General features: G+C 37.1%; 1 protein-coding gene across 1 annotated transcript in view; it reads right to left on the bottom strand.

The window, feature by feature from the left end:
* Positions 1-17167, bottom strand: part of LOC131059112 (uncharacterized) — a 116533-nt gene that overhangs the window by 95272 nt on the left and 4094 nt on the right. The window lies entirely within an intron of this gene.

Genomic DNA, 17167 nt, shown 5'->3' with positions numbered 1-17167 from the left:
ATCAAAGGCCAAATAAAGTCATGGAAAATTCATTCTAATCAAAAGAAAATACATAACAAGAACTAAAGAACTAAAAAAAAGAAATTAGTGCAGGATGCTCCAATCTACCATCAAATGGTTCTCCATAGCCATGGTCCGTGATTAACAAAAACCACAAAAATAGAAAACAATTATTGAAGGAATAGTTTTCAGAGACAATGTATTCCCAAATACCTATGCATTTATATCTTTATGAAAAATACATTCCACAAGAAACATCATAATTTTTACAAGCAAGCAAGGAAGACAGTATCTTCTATTCACAAAGAGATTCATCTACTCAGTTAAAATTTCAAATCAAGCTTAATAATTCAAGAAATTCCCACCCACTTTCAGTCAATTACAAATGCTGTCACACTGAAAACTGCAGTGGAGAATCTACCAAGCATGTGCAAGAAAGATATTGAGAACCTGTGAGTTATGTTTAACCAAACAAAAGATATTGAATTCAAAAGCTTTAATACTGTTTATAGATCTTAGGGAAAAATGGAAAAAATTGTCTCTTGCTTTTCAAAAGGAAGGCTTTCTTGTGAGAAAAAAGCAAACCATTAGAAACCGGTAGTGCTCAAGTGGTTTATTTACTACAGAACAAAGCTAGAAATTGTCAAAAATAAATGCACAACAGTATTGATCCATCAGCTGAATGGTACACATATACTATATTAAGGGAGGATCTACCATAGAAAATGCCATGATTCATTATGGGCAACCTAGATAAACCCACAATAAAGATTCTATTATACCATGCAAAGAATGAACCCAATTTCCATCGTACGACAAGCCAATGCCTCTGTTTCAAAACATAAATAAGGTCATAACTCAGAACTGCAAAATAATAAGTCCTTTGTCAGATATCACTTTGCACTGTTATAATTTCCAAGAACTAAAAGCTCTTTTAAACTTAAAGCTGTCTTGCTGACCAACTAAACCCATTTCTAACTCTTGATTAAAATGGAGTTGACACCAGCAAAATAGAATGGAAAAGGGAATGAAATAACAGAGAAAATATAATGTATGAATCTCCATAGCACAACAGTTGAAGATCAACCCAATGGCCTCAAACTAGTATTAAAAATCAAAATGTATTACAAATTATCTTTCTACAAGCTCCTCAATGTATGAAACAAGCTACAAATATTAATTATATGCAAAAAAATGGTGAAATGAATGTCATATGACTTATAATATTGTGTAGATGCATAATCCTGCTTTTGTTCAATGCGTCAAAGGAGGGAACAGGAAATATACATGGCACAGAATATACTTTTGGTTTCCCAAGTCAATCTTGATTCTGAGTAAGATCACTATAGTTAAAATCAAATGATTTAGAAAGTAAACACAATGAACATACTTGGATTTCTGACAAATATACATTGTCAGAAATGGCCCATTCAAATTTTAGCTAGCATTGGTGTGTCTACTTTTATAATTTTTATTCGTTTGATAAATAATGCTAGAGCCTGATACTCATTTTTCACAACACATTTTATCATCTTTGAAAGCAACAACAGAAACAGTGCCAGAATTTTCTCAGATTGTTTACAGTATGGCTGACACTGAGACATCAAATAGTGCACAAGATAATCCTAAAAAGTCTGATAGTGGAGTCTTGGTCAATGGTACAATTCCCACTCAAGATAGGGGTGAAGTTATAAAAAGATCTGTTGTCTTTGATGCAAAATGCTATACAACATTATAACTTTGTATAAATTTTGGCTTCTTTTACTCATATTGTTTATATAAATTATGAAGTACAATTCTTTTATTGTTTTTAATTTTTATTTATTAATTTAATAATCTTCCACTATCAATTATTAAAACACAATTTCATGTTTAGCTCTCATTTCCTTGAGAAGCCTGCTACAATATTGCAGTTCGTAATCTAGCTGTCCCTACTTCTGAAACTTGCAGTACCAAATTTTGAGTTCTTATTTCTAATTCATAGTGCAGCATATAGTCAAAAGCTGAAATCCATTTTCTTGTAAATTGGCACACATTAACGAGGCATCAAATGCCATGACCTTTTCAATGCTTTTCAAAAGAAAAGTATCAGAATTAAATCAATTAACATTGTTCTTGAGTTGTATTCAATATTCATGATGCAATAGTGCTTGCTCAATCTTCGCTACACATCAACCTTTTTGCTCAATCTTTCCTACACATCAATTTTTTTAACACATACTCTTGACTCTTGCTATCTTTAATAGAAAAACCTAAAAGTCTCAATAAAATTCTACTCGTATGAAAGTCAGTTCCCCTGTCAAGTCATTGTTGAAATCTAGCAGTCTACTATGCCCCTAACCCTATAGCGTACATGGGGTTATGAGTAGTCAGCTCATGGCTAACCTTAACTCTTAATTAAGTCATATTATCATTATTATATTCGTATTTAGTTAATTAGGTCATCCTAGGGATTATATGTTGTTGTTTAAGTCAGTTTGGGTCAATATTCTAAGCATAAGTATGGTCTATATAGGAGCTATAGGCTAGTTATTATCATCATGTTGAGTATTGAGTTCATATTGAAGGCTATTGGAGGTATCTCTCTCGACGTGGATTAGAAAGTTGTCCCCTTGAAGTGGCATATTATTATCAAGCATTTGAAGCATATTTGCTATTGTATTCTTCTATGATGTAAGTTATTTTATTACAAGTGGTATCAGAGCATGATCTCGGCATTGTGAAGGTAAAGCATTTTATTCACATTTGGAGGTCGTTTTGGAAAGTTTGTATCTCCCAAATTTTTGTAATTTTTCCTTTTAAATTTTTGGAAGGATTTTCATGGACATGTTGAAGCTTCTAAGGTCCAAATTTTAAAGAAAATTGGAGCAAAATTAAAAGATTTATTACAGAATTAAGGTTTCTGCCAAATTTATTTTGGAAAGCCCTTATCTCTCAGATTTTGGCACATTTTTTTTCTGATTTTTGGAGGGTATTTCAAGAACATATTGAAGCTTCCATAGTCCAAATTTCAACGAAATTATTGCTGGATTAGGGTTTCCACCAAATTCAGTTTGGAAAGCGCATATCTCTACGGTTTTGGCAAATTTTTTCCTGATTTTTTGAATGTTATTCAGTGACACATTGTAGATTCTACAATCCAAATTTCAAAGAAATCAAAGCAAAAGTAAGACATTTATTGCATTAAGTTGTTAAGCTCATAGCTGAAAAATTCAGGCTTGATAGTAACTTCATAGGCCCAAAAATTTTAAAAACTCGGGACTCAGCAATAACTTGGCAAATTTATCGTACATTTGAAGGTACATACTTTTTTGAAATATTCTTCAAAAACACATATACTGAATTTGTAGAACATATTACTAATTTCCATCATATATAAATCAAAATCTGAGTTCAATACATATCATAGACCAGAAAACAAGTATAGCCTTTGAAGGCAAGTCAGTAAACAGAATTGACTTTTGGAATAGAGGGTAAAGATAAAATCTTGTGGGAGATTCACATGTGGAAGCATACTGGGAAGGCAAGTGGATAAAGAGGATTGAAGTTTGGAATAGAGGGTAAAGATGTAATGTCCCCTTCTCGGCAGTAATCAGCTTCGCTGAACGTTAGCCTATTCTAGAGACCCGTAGGCTAGTCGAAAGCAGAAATTAGGGTTTCCTACCTCTGGGAGGATGTTTCTGCATTTTCGAAGGCTTGCATGTTGGAGTTTGTCAGTTTGGGTTCTGGATTCCTTTTGGGTTTTCAGAAAGCTTCACAATAAGGGTATATGTGTAGCAAGCAATGGAGTTTGATTGACTTACTATTTTTAGTAAGTGGAGGCAGAAGCAGCTGAGTTCTTTGGGTTTTTCTGGGTTTTCTGAGAGCTTGGCGATGGTATAACATGCAAATTAATCTGAAGACATTTTCCGGACTTACTATTTTTAGTAAGTTGCGACAGCTGCTCAGAATGTGGTTCAAATCACTTTGGAAACACTTACTATTTTTAGCAGTATGCTATTTATAGTAAGTACTATTTTTAGCAATGCTATTTTTGGCAAGGGTTCTGCAGCCCAAATCAGTGGCTATTTCTGGCAGTATTATTTTTGGCAAAATCCTATGTTCGAACTCAGATGACTATTTTCGGCAATGCAGTTCAGTACCTTGGCCTCAGCTCATTTTGGCGGTATTCAGTTTTTGGAAGCAAAAGTATTTTTTTAATACTTTATTACTTTCCCCTTGGCCTAGGCGTAACTTGGGTATGACATTAAGGGGGGGTCAATTTGGTGCTCAAATTATTAATTTCGTAATGTTGGGTTGGATGTCCCTTTTGAGGTATTTTCTCATTAAAATTATATCTTAGCTTTGACTTAATATTTGTCTATATGGGGCGGCCACCAAAGAGAGAAAATACTTTGGTTCTAAATGAAATATTATCATTCCTTGGGCGATTTGTGGAGAAAGTGAAATGAAATGAAATGAATGCAAAGTAAAGGAGATTTGAATGTGGATGTTTAATCCCATATTGGAGGGGAAGGAAGTTCAACTTGGGGAGAGAGTTATAAATATGCACCTTGGCTCTCATTTTTGGTATCCATTATTGCTTTGATAAAGAAGTGCTGCCAAAGTGTTGTTAGACTCTTACTTTGAGGAATGCATACCTCCTAGTGCCTCAGTTTTGTGCTTGAGAGATAGTGCCTAGCTGAATGTATGACTGTTTCTCATCCTGAGGAGCAGATTGGACTCAATGTGGTGAAGATTTGTGTGGATTTCTGAGCGTTCTTCTTGTTGGTCATGGAGTGTGCTGAAAAAGATTCTTGGTTGCAAGTCTCAATGTGTCATTCTTCTCGTTCTGGGTATTTCTTCTATCTCTTTTTATGGTTTGGGCGATTCATTTTGTGAGTTTGTGGAGTCTAAAATGGTCTTTGGAATTTTATTTTTGCAAATTCATACTCTAGTTGACCGTACCATGTGGTTGAGTGCTTTGTGTTGATTGTAAACCGAATTAATTGAAAAAAGATTAAGGGGGATATTACAATGGTATCAGAGCTGGTTTTCCTGCCAGCCTGTGAGTCAGATTGATCAAAGTTCTCCATGAGTGACAAAGACATCTGATACTACAACAGAGAACAAAGAAGACAGCAGTATCAGATTTCCGCAGTCCCAGTTGAAGAGACTTTTTCAGAAGTAGCAGTTGATTCAGTTGATTCTATGGCTGAGAGAACAACAGAACAGAAAGAAACCCCTGATGCCAGAGCAGAAAGAAAGTCCGATGCCATGATGGATATGATGTCACAGTTGTTGGTCAAACTTAATCAGAATTATGGTGGGACTCCTAATCAGCCCACTAATGGACCTAAAGCTAGCACTTATAATAACCCTAGAGGAAATGGAAACAGGAGTAACCATGGAAGCAACAATGGAGGAACACCTGGAGGGTCAGTATCAAGACCTTTGCAACCCGTCTTCCTACCCAATGAAGTGCCTCAAGCTGAAATTGAGATGCCAACAGTGGATGAAATAAGGAATAGTTACATGGAGTATGTTTCTCTCCCTGCAGAGATCTGGAATATCCTCACCTTGGACCAGTTTACAAACCAAAAGAAGAAGAGAGGTAGAAGATATGATAACTGCCCTTATGCTCCATGAGATTATCAGCAACCCCTTAGAAAGGTTACTCTAGCCCACTTTGACGGAAGTGATAAGTGTTCTACTAGATCGTGGGTTCAGAAGTTGGAAAATTATTTGTCCTTGAGACCAATGTCGGAAGAAGATGAAAAAACAATAATTGAGGTTGTGCATGATGAATCTCTTAATGTTTCTTATGGAGCTAGTGACAGTGTTGAATGCACTCATGTGCTTCTAAAGGAAGAGCGGATGAAAATTGAAGATGTTAAACAAGAGGAAAAAGATAGAAATTCAGATTGCTTTTGGGATGTCTCCAATGAAGTTCATGTAACTTCATATGATGAGGAAATGGATACATCTAAGGATGCCTACATGATACATTTAGAAATGGAAAAGGTTAACAAGTTATTGAATGGAGATTCATGTTATGAAGCTGAAAATATTGCAGCTAATGATGAAGTGCCTTATGACCAAGAGGCTGTCCTATTTTGTGAGTTTAAAATATACCAAGATGATGACATTCAAGGGGCAGATTAGAGGACCAATCAAAAATTGCATTTCAGAATAATGGTGTTGAGACTCATAGTGTGAAGAATGAGCTTGACCAAATTCTGAAAGTCTTTGACTTGGAGTAGTGTCCTAAATTGGAATTTTCAGATTTAGGACAGCAGGATAGTTGGTATAAGTTAGAAAAAGGAAATACTTTTCAGATTGTTGATAACCCTCTTTTTGTGATGAGCGTTGATGTGACCTTAGATAATCCACTCTTTCAGTTGGATGATGAGATGGCTCTTAACCTTGATGAAATCAATGAGCTATGGGATCTAGGTGTGATATGTAATTGTGAAGTAGACCAGGTCGAGTTGTCTATTGGGCCATCCAAGTTTGTTGGTGACTTACTCTCTAGAGAGGACCACGATGGTGTGGATTGCCATGATTTGATGGTTGACCTTGGAAGCCTACAGTTTGACGAGGAGTATTGCATTGGTGATGAATCTACAAGCACCATTGAATGCATTTTCAATGGGAGCCAAATGGAAATCTTAAGATGCAGCAACAACATGGCAGAGCCACTCTTGGGGTTGGTATCTATGAACCAAACCCTTTTCAAGGATTGTTGGTGACGAAAGACAATGGAAGAAGTATACCATGGAGTGTTGTGAATCTGAAAGGTGATTTTAGTGCTGCTGTTACCTCATATTTCTGTGACCAAATGAGCCCATTTGAGTTCTTGCAAACGGAATGGAAAGAGATTATGAGTAAAACTTGGTTTCCCACCAAGTTGGTGATTCTTGGGAAGTCACTTCTAGCACATGGTTTGAAAAGAAAATTGATTTTGGTTGAAGTTACTCAGTATTGCAGCAATGGTTCTTTAACGCAAAGGTTATATATTAAAAATCAGATATTCTCAGCTGTAGATTTGAACAATTTCAGTCCAATCAGCTTATTGTCGGGATTAATTTTGGGCTCCAGATAGATTGGATGTTTGTTTGGGCTAACCAGTTTGGGTTTTGGTTAAACGTCCGGGCACCAGATTATTGTTATTGCTTACACTCAGCTTGTATTTGCATTTGGGACAACAGATTTGATCTTAGAGACAGTTTCTATGACAGAATACAAGGAGTGACGAAGAACATCATTGTGGTTGATGCTTTGTCAAGATGGCCGCATTTGAGTTCATTGGTTGAGATTACTGCTGATTGGAAACAACAGATTATTGTAGAGTATGCCAAAAATCAGTTTGCTACTAGCCTAGTGGAGGGCACTTTGCATGATGAAGGGTACCAGATGGATGATGGTTTGATACACTATAAAGATTGAATCTTCCTAGTACCTGATTCCAAGTTCAAGAAGAAGATTCTTCAATCATTTCATGACATCCACTTGGCTGGTCATCAAAGGTATTTCAAGACATATCGGCAGATCCAAGGAAGATTTTCTTGGAAGGGACTCAACGATGAGGTCCTTCGCTACATTATAGAGTGTTCAGTATGCCAACAGAACAAAGATGCACACACTTTCCCAGCTGGTTTGTTGCAGCCCTTACCTATTCATAATCAAGAAGGGCCAAGCATTTCAATAGCTTTCATCACTGGACTACCAAGGATGCAAGAGAAGGATTGCATATATGTTGTTGTGCACATATCGGCTAAGTTTGCACACTTCTTTGTCATTACCAGCTCATTTGCAGTTGCTCAGGTTGCTGATCTCTTCTTTAGAGAAGTGTTTAGATTGCATGGTTTGCCAAAAACCATTGTGAGTGATAGGGACAGCAAGTTCCTGAGCATCTTTTGGCAGGAGATCTTCATATTGAGTGGCACAGTATTCACTCCTAGCACCAATCATCACCCTCAGACTGATGGACAAACTGAGGTTGTGAATGAGAGGTTAGAAGGTTATTTCAAAAAGTATTTGTTAGGGCAGTAGAAGGCTTGGGTGAGATGGCTTCATTTGGGAGAGTATTGTTACAGCTCTTCCTATTGCATGTTGATTAGGATGTCTCCTTTCACAACCCTGTATGGATATGAGGCACCTAGCTTTGCTAATTTGACTTTTGGAGATAGTAGAGCCCCTCAAGCAAAGGATATGTTGCAGCAAAGTCAGGACATTCTGAGATCCTTGAAGGGCAACCTTCGGCATGCACATAATCAGCAAAAGTTGTACGCTGATCAGCAACATGTAGAGCGTTCGTTTGAGGTTGGAGACATGGTTTACCTTAGACTTCAACCCTTCAGACAGTCTACTCTCAAGAAGAGTGGAGTGGAGATACTCAAACCACAGTTCTATGGGCCCTTCAAAGTTATCAGGAGAGTTGGTGCAGTGGCTTATGAGTTGGAGCTACTAGTGAGTAGCAAAGTTCACAATGTCTTCCATGTGTCTCACCTCAAGAAGGCACTTGGACACAATGTTGTGGTCTCTTCAGATTTACCTTCCTTGGATGAGGAAGGACAATTGGTGTTGATTCCGGAGGAGATCCTTGATTTCAGAGAATGCTCTTTGAGGAGAAGAACAATCAAAGAGTATTTGCTGAAGTGGAAGAATTTGCCTATGGAAGATGCTACCTGGGAGAATGAGGAGATTCTGCAGCATCCAAATTTGCAGTTGCTTGAGGACAAGCAATCTTGGGGAGGGTGGACTGTAATGTCCCCTTCACAACAGTAATCAGCTTAGCTGATCGTTAGCTTATTTCGGAGACCTGTAGGCCAGTCGAAAGCAGAAATTAGGGTTTCCTACCTCTAGGAGGATGTTTCTGCATTTTCGAAGGCTTGCATGTTGGAGTTTGTCAGTTTGGGTTCTAGATTCCTTCTGGGTTTTCAGAAAGCTTTGCAATGAAGGTACATGCGTAGCAAGCAATGGAGTTTGACTAACTTACTATTTGTAGTAAGTGGAGGTGGAAGCAACTGAGTACTCTGAGTTTTCTGAGAGCTTCACGATGGTACAACATGCAAATTAATCTGAAGACTTTTTCTAGACTTACTATTTTTAGTAAGTTGCGATGGTTGCTCGAAATGTGATTGAAATCACTTTGGAAACACTTACTAATTTTAGCAGTATGCTATTTATAGTAAGTACTATTTTTAGCAGTACTATTTTTGGCAAGGGTTTTGCAACCCAGCTTAGTGGCTATTTCTGACAGTATTATTTTTGGCAGGATCCTGTGTTTGAACTCAAATGACTATTTTCGGCAATGCAGTTCAATACCTTGGCCTCAGCTCATTTTGGCAGTATTCAGTTTTTGGAAACAAAAGTATTTTTTTAATGCATTATTACTTTCCCCTTGGCCTAGGCGTAACTTGGGTATGACATTAAGGGGGGGGGTCGATTTGGTGCTCAAATTATTAATTTCATAGTGTTGGGTTGGATGTCCCTTTTGAGGTATTTTCTCATTGAAATTGTATCTTAGCTTTGACTTAATATTTGTCTATATGGGGCGGGCACTAAAGGGAGAAAATACTTTGGTTCTAAATGAAATATTATTATTCCTTGGGTGATTTGTGGAGAAAGTGAAATGAAATGAAAGGAGATTTGAATGTGGATGTGTAATCCCATATTGGAGGGGAAGGAAGTTCGACTTGGGGAGAAAGTTATAAATATGCACCTTGGCTCTCATTTTTGGTATCCATTTTTGCTTTGCTAACGAAGTGCTGCCAAAATGCTGTCAGACTCTTACTTCGAGGAATGCATACCTCCTAGTGCCTCAATTTCGTGCTTGAGAGATAGCGCCTAGCTAAATGTATGAGTGTTTCTCATCCCGAGGAGTAGATTGGACTCAATGTGGTGAAGATTTGTGTGGATTTCTGAGTGTTCTTGTTGCTAGTCGCGGAGTGTGCTGAAGTAGATTCTTGGTTGTAGGTCTCAGTGTGTCATTCTTCTCGTTCTGGGTATTTCTTCTATCTCTTTTTATGGTTTGGGCCATGGTTGCGAAACACGGACTCGGCAATGACTCGGCAAGCCCAATTTTTTTTAAAAACTCGAGGAAAAACTTGGCAATACTCGGCAACTTTATCCAACATTTGAAAATACATTTTTTTTTTAAATATTATTCAAAAACGCACATTTACACCAAATTTGTATAGCATATATTGATTTCCATGATATATAAATCAAAGTTTGAGTTAAATACATAGCATAAACCAAAAAACAAGTGCAACATACGAATAAGAGTTCAATACATATCAATGTATCATAGTTACATAGAGTCATAGAGTCATAATAGACCACAAAACAACAACCTCTAAAATTTTGATTACAGATCAAGTTCAAGTTTTGGTATCAATGAAAATGAGAAATCATAAATTGCGCCTACGACTAAAGCTCAAAAAAGATTGTTGTTGCTGGGGGGTGGTGCTAAAGTAGTGGCAACATCCTCAACAGGTGCCTCTACTGCACGATCAACCTTGTGCTCCTCCTCACGTGCTGCCACTTCCGCATCCCATTCCTCTCCTTCCCTCTCCAACTCACTTAGCTACTCATCAATAAGGAATGGATCCAAATCATTATCAACATCATCAGGAGCAGCAACCCATTCTACTGCATATCGATCAATGTCATCCAAGTCAAGTGCTTCATGTGAATCTTGCCCTAGCACCTCTTTCTCATGCAATCGAATTTTATATCACACATAGACAAGATTATTCAAGCGTTGTTGAGTCAACCTATTGCGCTTTTTTGTGTGGATGGCCTCAAAAACACTCCAGTTGCGCTCACAACGAGAAGCACTACAAGGCTGCGATAATATGCGGATGGCAAGCTTTTGAGGATTAGGCGTTGTGGCACCATAATCTTCCCACCACAAATTTGCAAGGATAAAAAATATCATTTATAACTTGTAAAGATTTTAATAATCTTAAAGAGAGAAATAAATGGTAAAATAAAATTAAACATATGTTTTTTTAACCTGGTCGTAAGGTGTCTCTCCTACGTTTGCAATCAGGTGAAGAAAACAATGGCCTTGTGGCCTTCTTATAGCTCTGCAACTCATCAAGTATCAGGTCTCGAAGGTTCTCATCTTTAACTAATCTCCGAATGCATGTGTCAAGGCCAATTCTAACCTCTGCATCTACTCTAAAACTCGGGGAGTAAAAAAACTTGGGATTCAAGAAGTAGGCAGCAGCATGAATATGTTGGTAGAGTTGTGGTTCCACCTCCGATCAATTATGCGCCATATGGGTTCATACTTGGTCTTGTTTGACGCATATAAGTGTCGAATCGCCTCTTTAACCTTACCCATGGCCTCATATAGATACCCCATGGAGTTATGATCCCCATCCACCATTTGCAGCACCCTCACCATCTGTTCTGACACCTAGATATAAAAAAATTAACAAAATCAGCAGATTGTAATATTAGAAAATTAAATAATAAATCATCAATTAAAGTTTCAAAACTTACATTGATGATCTCCTCCACCATCTTGGCAAAATTAGAACCAAAAATGGCAACCACAACCTTCTCTGCTTTAGGCTTTGTAGCATAAGGACTCCCCGACCATCTTTCACTCACGAACATCCGCTTTAGGTTGGGCAATGTAGCAAGTATGCTCTGCAAGGTGAGGAAATTGGTAGCAAAGCATGTGACCCCCGATCGCACAAGATCCTTACTATCAGTGTGCTCTCTCATAAGATTCAGGACCCATGTGTGATTGCAGATGTATTTGGTGATATTCCTTCCATCTTCAACCACTTTCTTTACCCAGCTTAGTTTCCCTATGTCCTCAAGGAGCAAGTCAAGGCAATGGGCAGCACAAGGGCTCCAAAATAATGTTCGATGTCTAGCCATTAGAAGTTTGTCGACTGCCACATATGCAGCTGCATTATCAGTCACAACCTGTATAACATTCTGCACTCCTGAAAGATCCCAAATGGATCCTATTGTTGTTGCTGCTGTAAATTCTTGATTAAACATACTATATTTTTGTAATTTTCCGGTGATCTTATAGAATAGACAGAAGTTGCGGAAAGGGATTGTTTCTTTTTGGGTTTTGATGTTATAAGTAAAGTAATTGATAAATAGCAACAACTGTGAAATAAAACAATAAACAATGTACATATGTAAGAACACTTAAGCAATCTGAAAATACTGCAAATCATACCAGGCAAATAACCTAGTTTTGTATTCAGCAAGAATCCATACATTTAGTTGGAGTTGTTCTCAATCTGGATTGAAGCCAGATGGAGGAATATTACTGGCAACGAACAAGTAAGACCAAATAAGCTAAATACAACCCTTCAAGCCAACATACAAACAAGGCGTGGTTGCAAAGGAGGCGTGGAAGCTGCTGCAAATCACGTGCCAGCTGAAATAGACTAGCCGCTCTGTTGAAACCCCCAATATGCACGCTGAATCTTCAGGACAAGAAGATGTGTCTTCTACCTCTAACAATCTCTGTGCAATCCTAGATAAATCCACTGTCAACTCCTGCTGAGGGCTACGTCCCAGCAAGCTCAGACTTGGGGTTTGCGTCCCAGACCAAAATCACTCTTCCAGAGCAATTCCCAAATTTGCAAGTTTCAAAATGATCAAAGATGCTATCAATTAGGTTTTCATCTCCTTATAACTCCTTTCCCTTTGCAAGTCGAACCCTAAAGAATAATAAAGCTTGCACTTTATAATTAAAGTGACACTTTCCCAATTATGGCGTCAAACTATAGAAAAATATCACTTTATTGCGAATAAATAGCTTCAAGCATCCAAAAAGACTCCGGGAGGTGAGAATCATGCAGCAAAGTTCAAGACCTTTCCAACAAGCTATAACACATAGGCATATCAAACCAGATGAAGCCAAAAACCCCTTATTACTCCGAAATGGCTATATACATAGCCTTATTTTAATTTATTTAATCGCTAACTTAGGAAATATTTAAATATATTAAAATATTTCCATAGATCCAATAATAGCCCAAAATAACCAACCAAACATGAATCTGACTTCGTCACCTGTCTGTGACTAATGCCGGACAAGATGGGCCAACTGGCAGTCCCATCCCTAAAATCTAGGGATACTCCTAGAAACTAGGAAACACACCCAATCTTCCTGAAACTGAAACCATGGTATGGTCCCATGGAACCTCAAATATGGAAACTGTCACAACCTCCTAAAAAGTAGGGAATCGCCCTAAAAAGTAGTAACCTCTCTCCAAACACCTGTAACTGCTCAAAAGGATCTTGCTCTACTCCTTGGTCCCCCAGGTGGTCATTCAATCAACTGCCAGTTCTCCCTAAAAAATAGGAATTGTCATCTAATGGTCCAAAATGGCTCACAGAGCCCCTGCAAAGCTCCATGACCCTCAAAATGAGTCCCCTAACCATGTCATTGACCTACGAGAACTCGAATGGTAGGTCAACCCCTGCTCATCTCATGTCACCTAGAAAAGGGGACATTAAAACTCCCACGTCCATCACCACCTCATCCAACATGTTACACAAGGTCTCTGCATTCTTCACTTCATTGGAGGCATCAATTGATTTTAAAAATACTAACTGTCCCCTGAAGCAGCTAGAAAGTTGATGAGTGTCCTATTCCTACCATTCATCCACCCATCAGAAAGAATGGTGCAGCCATTCTTTTCCCAAATACTCCTTTGCTCTTCCACTAATGCGTGAGTGTTTTGGACCTCATCCTGCAATAACGGTCCACTTATCTCATAACGACTTGGGGACTTGAACCCCTTACCTACCACAGTCAATGCGGTGACCAATTGTTCCCAAGATGGACTAGAAACAACATTGAACGGAATTCGTTGTAGATCCAAAATCTAGCGCACACCACCTTTGCTTGTGGGTGAGCCTCGTTATTCCATGCAGTGCCTAGCAATCTAGGTTGTGCACCAGGAGTGTTACGTGGAACAAAGTAGTTTTCCATATGGCTGCCCACACTTCCCATTCCTCGTATCCGTGGCCCAAGGGAAGAGCTAGATGCCCCCACATCTGTATGTGACCCTATAGAACTCAAATCTGACCTTGGGGCTGCCATTGCCTCTGTTGCTCTCTTTTTTGTTGCCTTCCTTTGATCATATGCTTCAAGCGTTGCTATTGCATCCCTCCTAGCCTCTTCAGGACATTCCTTATATTTTCTAGTATCTCGGCATTCAATCTGTGCAAGGAGATATTTGAACCTATTAATGCCACCTTTTATAATCTTGGTGCAATGGTTACAAAGGACGTCTCCTCTTTTTGGACCTGATGTCCCATGTTTCCAACAAAGGTCTCTCTTTCTACCACCACCTTTACCTATAGAACTAGAAGCCATTTTCTTTCAAAAAAACTGGAAGAGAACCTAGCAAAAGAGAGAGATGACATTTAGAATTTTAGAGAACAATATCACTGTTTGTAACTTATTACATTTCTAATCCTATCTATATCACATTAACATTGTAAAACTGTTAATAAATAATAACTTATTATTTTGAATAACAGTATTAAAAAAATCAGACTGGAAAAAAAATCACTGTATTAAAAAAAAAAAAAACTTGTAGTCACAATTATGTTGAAAACTTCGTCTTATACAATCACAAATTCACAATACTGTTAAAAATTAATGATACAGTGTTAATAAATTAATAGTATAGTGTTAATAAATTAATAATAAATTAAATTTTAATAATATAGTCACTGTAAAAAAATTAATTATACTGTAAAAAACTTGTAAAAAAATTAATACAGTACTAAATTGTTAATAAATTGATAATATCATAATAGTGTAAAAAAATTTAAAAAGTGTTAGAAAAAAAAACTTATAATACAATCACTGAATACTATTTAAAAATTGTAAAATGTAAAAAAATTAAGTGTTAATAAAATTAATAATACTGTAAAAAAAATTAAAAAAGTGTTAACAAAAATAAAACTTAGAAGAATTGTTCAAAAAAAGAACCTGGAATTCGAAACCCTTGAATCCTAGCCACGCGTAGATCGGATTTGCCAAAAACCATGCCCTAATGGCATCGCGCGGGTCAGATTTGCTGCAAACTACCCTAGTCGCGTCGCGTGCCTGTTGTCATGCGTTTTTTTGGGGCTCCCGTTACTTGGAAAAAAAAAAGAAATGTCGAATTATTTAGGTTTTTTTTTACTGAAAACCTTTTTTATTGTTTTTCGCGCCGATTTTTTAAGCGATTTTTTCTGATTTTTTCCGATTTTTACTGGTAAAAATTGCGCCGTGTTCTAGTAAAAATTGGTGCCGAGTTTAAAGGTGAGTCACTCGTGCCGGATTAGGGCTCGCGAGTACTCTCGATTTTTTCAAAAGCACGCAAAGTTTTTCAAGCTTGGTTTGGGCGATTCATTTTGTGAGTTTGTAGAGTCTAAAATGGTGTTTGGAATTTTATTTTTGCAAAATCGTACTCTAGATGGCCGTACCATGTGGCTGAGTGCTTTGGGATGCGTGGATAAGTTATTGGGATAAGTTTGCCATGTTTTGTTGTCCTAGGATTGATCGCCTACCTCTTAGTGATCATATGCTTTTAGTTTCACGTCATTTGGTTAAGAATTGGGCGAGTTGTGAGTGTTTTAGTGGGATTTGGTGTTGCTGGTCTGTGTGTTTTCAGCATGCTAGGAGTATATCAGATTTAGAGATTTTCTGTTTTGGAGTGTCTTCTTGTGTGGAGTTGGTTTTAGGGTGTGAGGGTTCTTTGGTGTGGAGAGAAAGATCCTGGTAATCGTTTGCAGTTGTTGGTTCTTCATTCTTATCTTCTATGATTCATATTGTAATGTTGGTAGTAGTGCTAACAGAAATTTCTATTGATCTTTCTTAGACCCACTGCAAAGTGGAAGAGGCTGGCCTTGCCGCCTATCTATTGGATAGTGATTTCTATTATTTTGTAATCCATATTGTGCATTGTAAAGCTGGTTAGTAGTACTAACAACTATCTAAATTGGATTATTGCTCTTAGTCCCACTGCATAAGTGGAAGAGGCTAGCTTTGCCGCCTGCTTTGAATATTGTAATAATGTCCTCCCATTACATAAGCGGTAGAGTTGATTTGTAATTTCATTTCTAGTCCTCCCATTGGATAAGCAGTTGAGTTATTGCTACTTCAGTTTCTTGGCTTGTCCTTGGCTGGTTTACCTCCAAGTGATCTTTCGGTATTCTCATTATCCCGCTGAAAAGTGTAATCAAATTCAATTTCTTGCATCTAAAAATACCCTCAACATTGTATGCTCTCACCCTCCCAGAATGGGCTCTCGACGATCAAAAGGTGGAAAGGGTTACTTTCAGCAGTATTGGGATTTCATTTTCTAACCTTAACAGGTCTTTGTGTTGATTGTAAACTGAAATAATTGAAAAAAAATTATGGGGGATATTACAAAAGATGTAATCATGTGGGAGATTCACACATGTGGAAGCATGTAAAGAAGGAAAGTGGAGGCTAACACGTGTAAAAATGGATGGCCAAGATGCTTTAGGTTCTTGAATGGATGGTGAGGATGAAAAGGTGATTCATTTTGGGTTTTAGTGAAAATGAAAATGATTTACTTTCTTGAGATTAGAAGAATTTAGAGGAAAATGGATTAGCCTAATTAATTAAATAAACATGTATTATTTAATTAATTAGTAAGAAGAAAGGTTAGACAAAGTTATTAAATAAATATAATTTATTTAATTAAGTAGTGATAATTAGTTCAAATAACTAAAATAAATGTAATTATGATGACAACAGATTATTCTAATTAATTAAGTAAAATCTATTTGATTAACTAGTGATTAAGATTAGTTAGCCAAACTAATTAAATAAATAATCTATTAAAAGATGATAACATGAATATTTAGAATAGATTTGAAGTATCTACATATGACGATATAAATTATTACTAGTGTAACCATTACACTTCCATCTAATATTGTAAATACATTATAACAATCAACACCAACTAGTAATTTAATATGAACAAAAAAAAAATCATTACCCAACATTTGAAAAAAAATATCCAAATTAGAAAAAATTAAAATTTAAAATCATGCATATAGAATTGAGATTGAAGACATGCACAAAAAAATATATCCAATAGAAAAAACTTGAAATTTCTTGTAGTTGTCGTCAGGTCTCGTCAAAACCCCAGTCCCATTT

This window comes from Cryptomeria japonica, chromosome 9, assembly GCF_030272615.1.
Source record: "Cryptomeria japonica chromosome 9, Sugi_1.0, whole genome shotgun sequence".
NCBI classification, from domain to species: Eukaryota; Viridiplantae; Streptophyta; class Pinopsida; order Cupressales; family Cupressaceae; genus Cryptomeria; species Cryptomeria japonica.
The sequence above is the reverse complement of the archived record's forward strand: the minus strand, read 5'-3'. Positions and strand labels throughout refer to the sequence as shown.